General features: G+C 38.2%; 1 long non-coding RNA gene across 1 annotated transcript; it reads left to right on the top strand.

The window, feature by feature from the left end:
- The first annotated feature begins 3476 nt into the window (after nucleotides 1-3476).
- On the top strand, nucleotides 3477-14947 carry LOC126215352 (uncharacterized). Its single transcript, XR_007542125.1, has 3 exons — nucleotides 3477-3610; nucleotides 9169-9308; nucleotides 14748-14947. It is a non-coding gene; the product is annotated as an uncharacterized LOC126215352 (long non-coding RNA).
- Nucleotides 14948-15467: the final 520 nt, after the last annotated feature.

The following is a 15467-nucleotide window of genomic DNA, read 5'->3' as shown; positions in this document are numbered from 1 at the left end:
GCAATGATTGTTTGCCCATCGGCAGGATCATATCGACGAGAGGGGGAACTGGACATGTTTTCATTCTATTGGTAGGTACTCAGGCTTTATAGTTTTTTAAAAGACAGTTGCTTCAACTTCATATAAGAATGAAATATTTGATTTCCAAAATGTAATAAATCTTTGTTTCCTCACAGCGAGAGCTCCCCGCTGCAAGGCGGCAATGATTGTTTGCCCATCGGCAGGATCATATCGATGAGAGGGGGCAACTGGACATATTTTCATTCTATAGGTGGGTACTCAGGCTTTATAGTGTTTAAAAGTTAGTTGCTTCAACTTCATATAATAATGAAGTATTTGATTTTCAAAATGTAAAAAATCTATGTTTCCTCACAGCGAGATCTCCTCTCTGCAAGGCGGCAATGTTTATTTGCTCATCGGCAGCATCATATCAACGAGAGGGGCAACTGGACATATTTTCATTCTATAGGTAGGTACTCAGGCTTTATAGTGTTTAAAAGTTAGTTGCTTCAACTTCATATAATAATGAAGTATTTGATTTCCAAAATGTAATAAATCTTTGTTTCCTCACAGCGAGATCTCCTCGCTGCAAAGCGGCAATGATTGTTTGCCCCTCGGCAGGATCATATCGACGAGAGGGGGCAACTGGACATGTTTTCATTCTATTGGTAGGTACTCAGGCTTTATAATCTTTAAAAGTTAGTTGTTTCAACTTCATATAAGAATGAAATATTTGATTTCCAAAATGTAATAAATCTTTGATTCTACACAGCGAGGTCTTGTAACTGCAAGGCGGCAATGTTTATTTGCCCATCGGCAACATCACATCGACGAGAAGGGGCAACTGGGCAAGTTTTCATTCTATTGGTAATTACTCAGACTTTATACTTTTTAAAAGTTAGTTTCTTCAACTACATATTAGAATGAAGTATTTGATTTCCAAAATGTTATTAATCTTTGTTTCCTCACAGCGAGATCTCCTCGCTGCAAGGCGGCAATGTTTATTTGCCCATCGGCAGCATCATATCGACGAAGAGGGGGCAACTGGACAAGTTTTCATTCTATTGGTAGGTACTCAGGCTTTATAGTTTTTAAAAGTTGTACTTCCTCCATTCATCAATCAACCGAAGTATTTCTTCTGTTACCCATGATTTCTTCGCAGCTATTTTCTTTGTACCTATGTTTTCCTTCCCAACTTCTGTGATGGCCCTTTTTAGAGATGTCCATTCCTCTTCAACTGTACTGCCTACTGCGCTATTCCTTATTGCTGTATCTATAGCGTTAGAGAACTTCAAACGTATCTCGTCATTCTTTAGTACTTCCGTATCCTACTTCTTTGCGTATTGCTTCTTCCTGACTAATGTCTTGAACTTCAGCCTACTCTTCATCACTACTATATTGTGATCTGAGTTTATATCTGCTCCCGGGTACGCCTTACACTCCAGTATCTGATTTCGGAATCTCTGTCTGACCATGATGTAATCTAATTGAAATCTTCCCGTATCTCCCGGCCTTTTCCAAGTATACCTCCTCCTCTTGTGATTCTTGAACAGGGTATTTGCTATTACTAGCTGAAACTTGTGACAGAACTCAATTAGTCTTTCTCCTCTTTCATTCCTCGTCCCAAGCCCATATTCTCCTGTAACCTTTTCTTCTACTCCTTCCCCTACAACTGCATTCCAGTCGCCCATGACTATTAGATTTTCGTTCCCCTTTACATACTGTATTACCCTTTCAATATCCTCATACACTTTCTCTATCTGTTCATCTTCAGCTTGCGATGTCGGCATGTATACCTGAACTATCGTTGCCGGTGTTGGTCTGCTGTCGATTCTGATTAGAACAACCAGGTCACTGAACTATTCACAGTAACACACCCTCTGCCCTACCTTCCTATTCATGACGAATCCTACACCTGTTATACCATTTTCTGCTGCTGTTGATATTATCCGATACTCATCTGACCAGAAATCCTTGTCTTCCTTCCACTTCACTGACCCTTACTATATCTAGATTGAGCCTTTGCATTTCCCTTTTCAGATTTTCTAGTTTCCCTACCACGTTCAAGCTTCTGACATTCCACGCCCCGACTCGTAGAACGTTATCCTTCCGTTGATTATTTAATCTTTTTCTCATGGTAACCTCCCCCTTGGCAGTCCCCTCCCGGAGATCCGAATGGGGGACTATTCCGGAATCTTTTGCCAATGGAGAGATCATCATGAAACTTCTTCAAATACAGGCCACATGTCCTGTGGATACACGTTACGTGTCTTTAATGCAGTGGTATCCATTGCCTGCTGCATCATTGCTGATTCTTCCGCCTTTAGGGGCAATTTCCCACCCGTAGGACAAGAGAGTGCCCTGAACCTCTATCCTCTCCTCCGCCCTCCTGAGTACCCACCAATAGAATGAAAACTTGTCCAGTTGCCCCCTCTCGTAGATATGACGCTGCCGATATTCAATCTTTGTTTCCTCACAGCGAGGTCTTCTCGCTGCAAGGCGGCAATGTTTATTTGCCCATCGGTAGCGTGATATCGACGAGAGGGGGGTAACTGGACAAGTCATATTTCTATCGGTATGTACTCAGGCTTTATTGTATTATAAAACCCTTAATTCAACTTCATTTTCTTTTCTACAAATAAGTACCTCATCCCATGAGGGCCTTTATAATTTGTTTTCAAGAACTCATGTTACATCTCTGTGACAGTCATTCGCTAGCCATTGCGTAGTATGAGGCACGCGCAACTAGGTTGCTGGCATAATGTCAGCATTTTCTCTCTCACATTCCCGCCCCAAGGAAAGCCAGATGATTTCATCTGAACATCCCACACGTAACAGACTAATCGGTCAACTTTTCGCCGGAGATGTACTGGCTAAAAAGTTCTTATGCTGTATTTCTGTCTCTTTCGTTTGCGCTCGTCAACGAATTGTATTGCATATAGTCAAACAGAGATTCTGTATTGACAATTCGGTCGATACTTCCTACGATGTATGTAAATAAGATGTGATTGATGGATAGTGAAAATTACAAAAATGCGGGACATGTTCGGTGTTTTGCGGGACTTATTTTTGTTAATTCTTCCAGTGCGAGATTAGATGTTCCATTGATGGACGGTCCTACAGAATCTGGGCAGTTGGCTTACCTTTAGCCTTATTTCAACGCAACGTTTATTCAACTCGCAGTGACAGCGGATGATGATTCTCGGAATGCCTGCCAAGATAGCGCATCATACAGCATAATTTGTTGGGCGAAACAGTGTGCGTGATAGGTCGGTAGGTAAATTGGTGCATATGTAGGTTCTTTAACAGCACAAAAGTTGATGGCAGTAATAAAATCCAATATGCCAGTCTTTCAGTTCAATTCAGGATCGTTTCAACCGCTCCTTTTTTCCAAGCGTATATGTTGGCCATGCTTCAGCTCTCGTAGCCAATGGGAAGACAGTTTAGGTAGCCAATGAGAGACGAGGAACGAAGTTAATATTCGGAGCGCTGGAATTGAAATTATTCGACGTTCTACTGAGGTTATTTGGAGTTGCTTTGAATTTGAGCTCATCATATTCGGCAGTATTTTTAATTACTCGCTTTGAATGGAACTTGCGGCGAAATATAGGTTTGTAATGTAGCCCAAGATTCTAATTATTGAATTGATTTCCTGATTAGCTATAACTGTGGCTTAGACGGAACAATGTAAAGTTTCGTATTTACAGAGGTTCAGTGCGTTCTCAGCTATTGTAATATATTAAGTTGATCAGTACTTAGTAGATAATATTTGTTAGTGAGGAAATACTCCGCATCGACGTTATATCCCAGAGCTATAGATAAGTTAGAGCATTTAGTTTTACGAAAATACTAATAATTTTGTGTAATTGCACGTACTAGTTTCGTATAATGCCAGTATTCACAAAACTACTAGTTTAATATCATCAAATTACTTCGTTTTATCTCGATTGTGCAGTAGATGTGAACTAACCTATCCACCGTTTCTGTGACAATAAGCGATCTTAAAATCTAAATTAACAACTTTCATATTTTCTCGTAAAATAAGTTTCATTGTGGTGTGCATAATATTTAGGCTTAAAAGCTACTCTTAAATTATGTAACTGATTTGCCGAAAAATAATTCTTATTTTCAAACAGTCTTGCACGTGTTCTCTTTCATGATCATATTTTGATTTATTGATCCATTTTCATCTGCAGCTGCACAATGTGCAAGAGATATTTGGAATTTTTTGTTAATATTAACAGTTTCACATATAATATACCTTCGTGCATAATAACACACAATATATCAATTAATGATGAATAATTAAATAAATGTTGTTACGCCTTATACAGAGAGATAAAATACAAATGTTCTTCTGAATGAGACTACATTGGGTAAACACACCAAAATTTAGTTTTGTAGGTATTCATATACTGTGAAAAACATGATCAACCAAGTACGACTTGAGTTTAGATTTGAAGTGACCAATGGTTTGTATGTGTTTAATGGTATCTGTAAGGCATTGCATATTTTGATACTAGGATGGATAAGGCCGTTTCGAAATAACTTTGTGTTGGTGCTTTGAACATGTACATCCAATTTTTGTCTTTTGCTTTAAATACATTATATTTTCAAGTGTATATATGCAAGTAAGTGGCAGGATCATCCTTTTTTGAAACAATGGTCTACAAGATTTGCGATTATCTACCCCTTCCGTTATTCTTATAATTTTTATTTTTTTTATTTTTTAAATTTTGAATGTTTTGATGGCATCTCTAGAATTTCCCCAGAACATAATCCCATACCGGAGGTGAGAGTGTACAACTGCATAATATACACACTGAAGGGTGTTGTAGCTGGTATAATTTTTTAATGTACGCAGCACAAAACAAGAAGTACTTAATTTTTTGTTCATCTGCTCAATATGTGCTTTCCATTTCAAGTTGTCTTGTAGGTGAAGTCCAAGAAATTTAGTACAGGCTGTTTTGGCGATTGTCTGTCCGTATAGCTCTAGATTGGGTGCTATCAGATTTTTTCTTTGTGCTGTGTGTATATCCATAGCTACAGTTTCTCAGTGTTTATTATTAAGTCATTGTCATCAAAGTAACGTGTTAGCCTGTCAGTGGTTTCTTTTATGTTTTTTACATGAGTTTCTTCTGAGTTACCTGTAATTAGAACACTTGTATCACTAGCAAATTGAAGTGTTTTACTGCTGTCATTGCTTATGTTTAGGTCATTTACATAGAGTAAGAACAGAACAGGACCCAATGCTGATCCTTGTGGCACTCCATATTTAACAGTCAGTAGCTTGGAGTTATATTTCCTGATGACATTGTCCCTTTCTTGATCTATTTCCACATATTGTTCCCTGTTTTTAAGATAAGAGCTGAGCCAGTTGTTAGCTGTTCCCCTAATGCCAAGATTTTCTAGCTTGTTTAGCAATTTGTCATGATTTATGGTGTCAAATGCCTTTGACAAATCTAAAAATATGCCCATGGTAAGTTTTTTGTTGTCTAATGCTATCAGTGCCTCTAATAGAAAGGAGTGAACTGCAGATTCGGTTGAGCGGTTTGCTCTGAATCCATGTTGAAATTCTGACAGAAAGCCATTTACCTCTAAGAAGTCTGTTAGCCTCTTATTGAAAAGTCTTTCTAATATTTTTGAGAAAACAGAAAGAAGTGCCAGTGGTCTGTAGTTGGAAACATCATCTTTGTTTCCTTTCCTGTATAATGGCTTTACTTTTGCTATTTTCAAACATGAAGGAAAAGTTCCTGTAGCAAAAGATAGGTTGTGTACGTGGTTTAAGGGCTCAGTAATCAAGTCCCTACACTTCTTTATAATGAAATTAGGTATATCATCTACACCTGCAGAGTGTTTCATTTTGAGACTTTTTATTGTAACCTGTATATCTTCTACATTTGTTGGGTACAGAAACATTGATCTGCTTGATACTTTTTTCCCTGTTTCTGTTCGCTGTTTTCTATTAGAAGTCTGTTGTAGTAGTTTCTCTGTTACATTTATAAAATAGTTATTAAACATATTATATACTTCCTGTGGCTTATTATGTTTTCCAAGCCAGCCTTTAATACTATATTATTAACTCTACTTTTGTAAGATTGGGTTTCTTTTTGTACAACTTGCCAGATTGCTTTGGTTCTGTTTGAAGCATCTTCTATGTATTTGTCATTGTCTTGTTTCTTTGCCTCCTTTATTATTTTATTTAAGATAGATTTATATTTTTTAAAGTAACTATCAAACTCCTGAGTTGTGTAGTAGCTTCTTGCAACATTGTGAAGGTACTGTTTTCTAGCACAAGATTTCCTTATACCACTAGTAATCCACTTGTTAGTTTTACTGGTTTGCGTTGTTTTGGCTTTCAATGGAAAAGCAAGATCAAAATAATATTTAAAAATATTCATGAATGTCTGAAACTTATCAGAAATATTTTCTGTACTATGCACTATCTCCCATGATTCTTGTTGGAGATAATTCTGGAATGTTTGTACTGCAGTATTACTGAAAGTTCTGCCCATGTGAGTAGTCTTCCTCATATAATTATAGGATGGATTAGTGTTTACACAAAAGCTTATAGCCTGTGCATGATGGTCTGCCAGTCCAGCTTTTATTACAACTGATTTATATTTTGTTTTGGAGCTTATTATTATTTGGTCTATGGTAGTGCTAGAATGATTCATTTCACGCGTAGGGGAGTGGATTGTAATCTCCAAATTTTTGGCTGTCAATATGTTCATCAGCCCAGATTTTTAATTGCTTCACTTATTTAAGTCTACATTTAGGTCTCCACATATAAGAACTGTTTTTTGATTTGTTACTAGTTTATTTAGTAAAGTATCAAGCTGAGTATTGAATTTTTTTAGGTGGGTATCTGGAGATTGATATAAACATATTACAATTAAGTTGAAAGCTGGAATTTCTATGCCTGATATTTCAAAATCTTTCTCAGTGCTTAAGGATTCAACATTGTCTAAGTTATTGAATTCGATATCTTTCGTCATGTATATGCAGTTCCCTCCATGTGTAAACTTATTTCTACAAGTTTGTGCTGGTAACACATAATCCGTTATTTTCACTGACCTTAACTCATTTTCTTTCAGCCAGTGTTCAGTTAAATACAGTATATTAACGTATCTGAGTTCACTTGATAGCAAGATTTCAAGCTCTCTTACTTTATTCCTAAGTGACTGTATATTCTGATGATGAAGAGTGACCTGGTGAGATTTTAGGTTTGTTCTGATTGTACTTGGTTGACCATTTACCTTTATTCCTGAATTTAAATTATGTGAGAAATCTTCATTCTCATCTAGAAGCGCGAGTTGGTTTTTTCCATTGGTCATAAGAAAATGTCCTGATGGTGAAAAGGGGCAGTTCTCCATCTCTCTGGCCATTTTACTTGTGTGGTTGATGTTGAGGTGGTTTCTGTTTTTGCTGCAAGGACTGCTACTTTAGGTGGTGTTGATAGGTGCACTAGTTATCCTAATTTGGTCTTGAGGCTTTTTGGGAATAAAAAATCTTGTAGATGGCATGGTCGCCTTACATTTCTTCTCACTGGAATTGGTGAACTTCCTCCTGTTGCTGGGGTGGTAGTAGTTGATTGTTTGTGTTCACTGATACATGTAAAATTAGATGTCCTTAGTGATACTTTTGAGACTGGATCTGCTGACGTCTTTAGTGGGTCTCCTGTAGGTACTGTTTCTGGTTTCCAGTGCCCAGTTCTTCTTGTTGTATCTTGAATATCTTTGGGTGTGGAACTTGGTTCTGCTGCTTTTTTATGGTTAGATGTTTTTGCCGGTATCACAGCTTGGTTTAGTCGATGGTGGTTTTGTTTCGCTGTGTCTTCTTTGACTGATGAAGGTGTAGTACAGTTCTTTTTTGCACCTGCTCATTTATCTTTCATAACTATCGAGTTGGATAAGACCGTTTCTGCTGCTGATTTTTCTTGTGTTTTCACTGTCATATTTGCTGAAAGGTCTTCAAATTGTATGTATGTTACAGCCGGTATTTGCAGATTGGCACTTACTGCTAGTTGTAAATGTCTACATAATTTGTCTTTGCCTTCCATTCGCAAGTGAAGTCCATGCTTTGTATAATAGCTTCTACTGAGGAATGTATTGACATCCACTACCATTACATGCTCATAATTTTTTGCTGTCCTCATTGAGAATTCGTTTGCAGCATAGATTCTGTTGTTCAGTTTTGGTACATCGTATCTGTACGGAATTGTGCACACGATAACTTTTGTTTGGATTGTCTTATGAAGAGAATCTGTTAAGGCACATTTGAAATCCTGAAATTTCTTTAGGATGTCGTTTGTCCCACCTAAAATGATGACACTGTCATTGTTCGTATATTCTTTCGCCTTCCCGTCTGTTACAAACCGCATCCTTTAACTGTGCGTTTGGTTTTATTACAGAAGAGATGTAGTGTTTTTGATTTTGAGAACTGTTCATAATTTTTGCACAGTGACGACGGTGACTGTCAGAAAGAATTAATACGTTCTGTCTCTTGTTATCACTGTGTATCATTTTTTGGGGCACTGGTCGATTGCTTTTTTACAGTTTTCATTTGTATTAACGCTGTTGGTTTTGTCAGGGCACTTCATAACACAAACACTTGAGTCCTTCGCTGTAGTATTTTTGCTTCTGGTCCATTCATGCTGCTTTTCTTTCTCACTATTTACAGTTTTTGTTGGTTTTGTTTTGATTGGTGCACTCGATTTCAGGTAACCTAACAGTTCGGTATTTTCATTTTGAAGTTTCGTTAAATCATTCTTTAACGTCCTAATCGCTGTTTGCATGCTTATGATACACTCTTTTAAATGTTCAATATCTGTTACACATTTGTGACATAGAATATTTTCACTTTCAACAGTTGTACTTCCGCGTGGTAGAACATTGCGCACATCACACTCATGAGCCATTTTATTTGACTTCATATACGTACCAGTAGTTAACTACTTCTAGACCGAATTTCCAGACACTTGAGTTATAATATCAAGCACAATGCATTTATGACTGCAGTATTCACTGATTTCTATGTATGTCGTACATTTTTCATTCAATTTACGTTTGTATTTGTAGAGCTAACACACTTGCAGTTTACACTTTCCGCCGCACACTAACTAAATACCATCAGTGTGATTATGAACAAATGTGCAAACTGTTGCAGGAGGATGGAGGTTCCTGTCTTCATACAGCCATCCTGACTTGAGTTTTCCATGGTTTCTCAAAATAAATTCAGGAAATTAAGGATGATTCCTACTATATGGTCACAGCCAATTACCTTTCCATCCTTGTCATACTATACCCGTAAGTATGCAGATGTCTGTGTATGTAAATTGCTTTATTTTTGTTTTTCATAGATTATAATGCCATTTTATGTCCAGTATTCATGTAAGAGTGTCACCTCTGGAAATGCAGTGATTGTCAGTTTTGCTACACAGTATTTGGTAAACAGCAGCTTATATTGGAACTAGATGCTGATTTGGCAGCAGTGCTGGAAGAGTTGGCAGTTTTGGGAGCTGCAGTCTACTGTTGTAATATTAGGTTTGGTCCAGACGACTGGATTACAGTCACGCGTTCTAGATCAGTGCAAAGACCTAGGGGACGCTGCAAGAATTGGAGAGAAGAGAAATTTGTGGCACATTGTGACTAGAAGAAGGGATAAGCTGCTAGGGGCATCAAGGGATCACCAATTTAGTATTGGAGGGCAGTGTGGAGGGTAAAAATCTTACAGGGAGACCAAGAGATGAATACATTAAACAGATTCAGAATGATGTAGGTTGCAGTAGGTACTGGGAGATGAAGAAACTTGCACAGGATAGAGTAGGATGGAGAGCTGCATCAAACCAGTCTCTGGACTGAAGACGACAACAACAACAACAATCTAGAAGAAGGTATTAGTGACCATAAAGTCGTTGTGGCTTCTATGTCAGTGGAAAAAACAGCGTAGTTTTCTTGTTTGGGAAAGCAAATAAAAGTGTCATTAATGAATATCTTCATAGTCAGCTCCAAAAAAATGCTACAAATAATTCAATACCTTCTCTTGCTGACAGTATGGGTAATGTAACTAATGATGATAAATAGAAGGCCGAAATTCTAAACCTAGCTTTCAAAAACTCGTTTACGATAGAGGACTGGAGCACCATTCCCCCTTTCAATTATTGAACAATTGAAAGGATGGCTGACATAGTGTTTAGTATATCTGGGATTGTAAAAGAGTTTAGATCCTTAGACGCCAGAAAGGTATGTGGCCCAGACGGTATCCCCATAAGATTTTATGTTGACTATGCTACAAATATAGCACCATTCTTATCCATCATCTATCAGAGATCATTGGAATGGCAGAAAGTTGCACAGGACTGGAAGAAGGCCCAGGTCAATAGCAATCTATGAAAAGGGTAGAAAATCGGATGCACATAATTACCGGCCAATTTCACTGGCATAGATTTGTTGTAGAATCATGGAACATATTTTGTGTTCAGGCATAATGACCTTTCTAGACTCTGAGAAGCTCATCTGCAGAAACCAGCACGGTTTTAGGAAACAGTGGTCATTATATACAACATGCTCTATATACCGGTTCCCAGGTTGATGCCATATTTCTCGATTTTTGAAAGGCGTTCGACTCAGTTCCGCATTGTCGCTTGCTACAAAAAGTGCACGCTTATGGTCTATCCAGTGACATGCGGTTGGATAGAAAGTTTTCTAACAGACAGTCAGCAGTATGTCGTCCTGAACAGGGTAACTTCGACAGAAACAAGAGAAACTTCAGGTGTGCCTGAGGGCAGCGTAATAGGTCCTCTGCTTTTTACGTTTTACATAAACGATCTGGTTGATGGTATTGACAGCGGCCTTAGACTGTTTGCTGATGATGCTGTAGTCTACAGGAAAAGAGTATCACATGAAAGTTGTGAACAAATCAATAAGGATTTGCAGAAAATAAATGTGTGCTGTAATGACTGGCAGTTATCTCTCAATATTACTAATTGTAACCTACTGCGTATAAAAAGGCAAAAATCCCCATGAATGTATGATTACTAAATAAATGATCAGTCTTTGGAAGCAGTAACATCAGTCAAGTATCTGGGTGTGACTATTCAAAATGATCTCAAATGGAATGATCAGATTACACAAGTAATGGGTAAGGCGAACTGTAGATTGCGGTTTATTGGTAGAATCCTGAAGTGATGCAGTCCTTCAACAAATGAAATAGCTTACAATATGTTAGTTTGTCCAGTCTTAGAGTATTGTTCGTCTGTATGGCACCCTTACCAGTTGGGTCTGATTCAAGAAATTGAGAAGGTCCAAAGAAGAGCAGCAAGATTTGTGACTGGTACATTTAGCCATTGCGAGAGCGTTACAAATCTCATAGAAAGTTTGAAGTGGGACACACTTGCAGATAGACAACGCGCTGAACAGAAGGGGCTGCTCACTAAATTCCAAAATCCAATCTTCACCGAGGATGTAGAGCATATATTATTACCACCAACTTTCAAATCGCGTAATTATCATCATTCAGAGCCAAGGGAAATTAGAGCTCGTACTGAGGCATTCAGACAGTCGTTTTTCTCTCGTGCGATCTGCGAGTGGAACAGAGGGGGGAAATATGACTTTGGTGCGAATTGTGCCCTCCGCCACACACTGCTTGGTGGCTAGCGGAGTATATATGTAGATGTCTTTGTTCTTGCTGCATCATGAGGCAGAACATTGTTGTGAAGCAGAACGCCGCCTCTAGAGAGCTGTCCCAGCCAGCGATTACGAATAGCACGCCTAAGCTTTAATAATGTTTCACAGTGTCTCTCAGCATTTATTATCATTCATCTTGGCAAAGGTCTAACAGAAGAATGCCTTTCTGATTCCAAAATCTGTGGCTATGATTTTCCGCGTTGAAGGTTTTTGTTTGAATTTTTGTGGTTTCTTAAGGTTGTTTGAATGATGTCACTCACTGGATCGACATTTATTTTCTGCAGTGTAATGCACAATCCACATTTCATCACTGGTCAGAATGTGACTCATGAACTTTTCACCATTCTTGTGATAGTACTCAAAACGGACAAAGAATGTGTCGTTAGCTTTGCTTCATGTTTGTCTGTCAACATTTTGGGACCCATCTCACACACATTTTCTTGTAGTGGTCTGTCAGGAACAATGTCATAAACTACTGCTCTTGAAACTTGTAAAAATTTTTGATGCAGCTCGTCAGTAGTTAAGTGCCTGTTTTGCCGAATTGCCTAATCAACTTTTTATGTCAAATCTTTATTCATTACAGTAGGCTGTCCAGATTGCTCTTCATCATGAACATTTGTCCTTCCTTCATTAAAGAGCTACACCATTTATGCACATTTATACCATCCATTACACCTGCACCATAAACTTCAATAAGCTTCCAGTGAATTTCAGCAGCACGAACTTGTTTTGCATTTAAAAACTGATATTGTTGGACTGGAGGGCTGCATTATTAAGTGTCGAGGCTGGAATGGAAACAGGTCTTTTTAATTTCTGTAGATGTGTTTCTACAATCATAAAATCAAGCTCTCCCAGATGTTCAACACCTGTTACCCATTGTATGATGACGAGGAAGCTAACACTGTCTCGGCCCTGATGGTGCTCTGGATCTTGGGTGACTGGGTGACACAGTTAAGTTTAAGCCTGTAGTTGACTATAACAGTACAATGTTATAGTGGCTTATGCAAATGGTTATCGACACAATCAGTGAAAGATTACATAGAAGCAACACGAACAGTAAAATAAGTGAATCTAGAACTTCAAATTGGCACACGGTTCTGGTGCCTCACCCAGAGGAAAATTCCAAAGTCGGCTTCTATATATGAAAAAAGGTCCGTATTGCATGGATTTTTCACTTTGCTGATTCTGTGCACACTTCTGCACTCGTGTGCCGAAGAAGAACAGTGCAGTGTGAGTTCGTCTGGACCAAAATCACTAAAATGTGCGGCACCAACAAAACACATCTTCTGCCTGTTGCAACTAACAATGCAGCATATTAATTGTGCTTTTAGCTTACAAGAGCATGCAATGTGTTTTCTTCATTTAAATTGAAATACATTGTTAGGTACAGCAATGGTTTGACATTAGTGCCCTACTGGCCATTAAAATTGCTACACCACGAAGATAACGTGCTACAGATGCAAAATTTAACTGACAGGAAGGAGTTGCTTTAGAATAGTTGAAATGCACCTCATGAATTTGTGGCTCAGGTGACATCCAATGAGTAGTCCACATTGAAAGTCACTGAGTTCTCCTCTTTCTGCCTCCAATTGTGCTCAACATCGAAGGGTAACATAGCTGATCATTGTAGTTCTTCACTGGGCCAGTGAGATCTGGAGCTGCAGTCGGCATCAGTGCATGTGTCTGATATGGGTAGAGACACCTCTTCCCAGTCCCCTTTTGATACTGCTGGCATTTTGATCACAGTCTGCTGGGTGCAGTATGCAACCAACAGTCAGTACACCACATAGTGCTGTTGGCAACCATAGCCACAGCTCTGTATAGCAATACACAAATATTTTAGAACAAAGTCAGCAGAAATCACAAGATTCTCGTAAGTACACGAGGAAGGAAATACAAGCAATAAAGGCAATAAGCAAATAAGTGATCACCATTTGAAGGATATTCAATGAGAAAATTTCATGTTGGTTTGGTCTTGAAGCCGTACATTTCTTTCATGCAGTTCTCTACACTAGTCTATCCTGTGCAACCCTCTTTATTACTACACATATGCGTACATATTCTGTAAACCAGTGAAGTGCGTGGCGTAGAGTACTTACCATGTACTACAGGTCAATGTTCCTTTCTATTCCATTCATGTATGTAGTGCTCTTATTAGTCTGTAATTAGTGGTATAATTATTCTAGTCTTGTCTTTGCACTCCCCTGGGGGAGAGGTATATGTAAGTTGGCTTTTATAAGATAATTGTCAAGCATCTTTTAATTCAGCTTTTTCATCATTTTGCTTGGTGTACTCCTTAGTGCAGTCTACATCCATCAGAATCTGCTTGCTGTAATCAAGCCTAGGTGACATTGTAGAATTTTGACCCTCACCCTATCCCACCGCTATGCTTCCTCTCCATTACCAGACTGCCTACCTGGCGTGTTCTAAGTAGGACTGTTGATATTTTTAAAGATATCATTATCGGCCTTCGATATTTCAAAAAAAAGGTGTCGATATATTGATATACTGGCCTCTAAAAATATAGGCAGCACACTGTAAATGAACTGTCGGTTTTAGAGCTGTATATTTAAGTTTTGATTTATTTAGGATTAAAGGAGATGACTCAAAATTCTTAATTCTCAACCAGAACTTTCCGTACATTATTAAGTATTGATTTATTATTAGATGTTCTGTATATCAACAAGCTAGCAGCTAGCTTATACCCCTTAGAGCAGGGATTTAAAGGAAAATGATGCATGTTCACACTAGGCAATAACCACTTCGGTAGCAATGATAACTGCATGTAAGTGGCCCATTATAAGGTGACCGATGGGTCCCTCATTCAGTTTTGTTGCACATTGGATTTGTCCAGAACACTTCATGTTGACTTCCCTGCTTTTTCATTTGAGCAAACGCCAGCGACCTAGCAATTGTAGTGTCAAAATTGCATGGTGAAGTTAAACATTGCAGTTCCAGTTGGTAGTGCCGAGCACCAATTATGTCAGCATTTCTCCTCACACATCTCCACTCGTGGCAAAAACCAATCTTGTCATTTAGATTTTTGTTGTATATTTTCAGTAACGTTTTTGAAGAATGCCAATGTGAAGAAATAGCACACTAGTGGTGTTAAAAACTGAACTGTGCCATGGAGTCGTCACCAAACTGAGAAAGATTGGACGTGATGAAAGCTCAAGAAGTTGTAAGACTTGTTGACACTGTGAAAATAAAATTATGTTCTACTTCAATTTGAAAGGAACAACTTCAAATATTTACTGAAAATTGCGAAAAAATATAATATGAAATAAAAATATAGGCACCTGATATTGCTGTTTTGATATTGATATATTGGTGAAAAAAATATCTCCAATAGACATGTATATTTTCTTGAAAAAGTATTGATGTATTGATATTTTATCAACAACCTAGCTCTAAGTGAGTGGCGTATGCATGGTCACTACTCACTGCCCCAAATAAATACCAGCACAATACTGTAACAGTTCTGTGCAACATACCACGTGAAACTATTCGTATAGCTCCATTGGATCAGCTGTTCGTCCACCCTGATTTCACTTGTTTACATTTAGTTCTTCTTTTAAGGTTTAAGAGATCTGACAGATGATGACTCTGGCTCCAGCCATGGTATCCAATTTGTTTTTCTATTGTTTGTGACATGAATTCATTACTTAGTGAGGGTGCCGTTTCTGGTGTGTGAGTGAGGGAGGTGAGAGCCCCAGTACTAGATTATGTGACTATGGACTTACTTTCTTTTCTGGCTTACACAACTGCAATAAACAAAGC

The sequence above is a fragment of the Schistocerca nitens genome, chromosome 12 (assembly GCF_023898315.1).
Source record: "Schistocerca nitens isolate TAMUIC-IGC-003100 chromosome 12, iqSchNite1.1, whole genome shotgun sequence".
Lineage (NCBI taxonomy): Eukaryota > Metazoa > Arthropoda > Insecta > Orthoptera > Acrididae > Schistocerca > Schistocerca nitens.
Note: the sequence above shows the minus strand (reverse complement) of the source record. Positions and strands in the feature narration are given on the sequence as shown.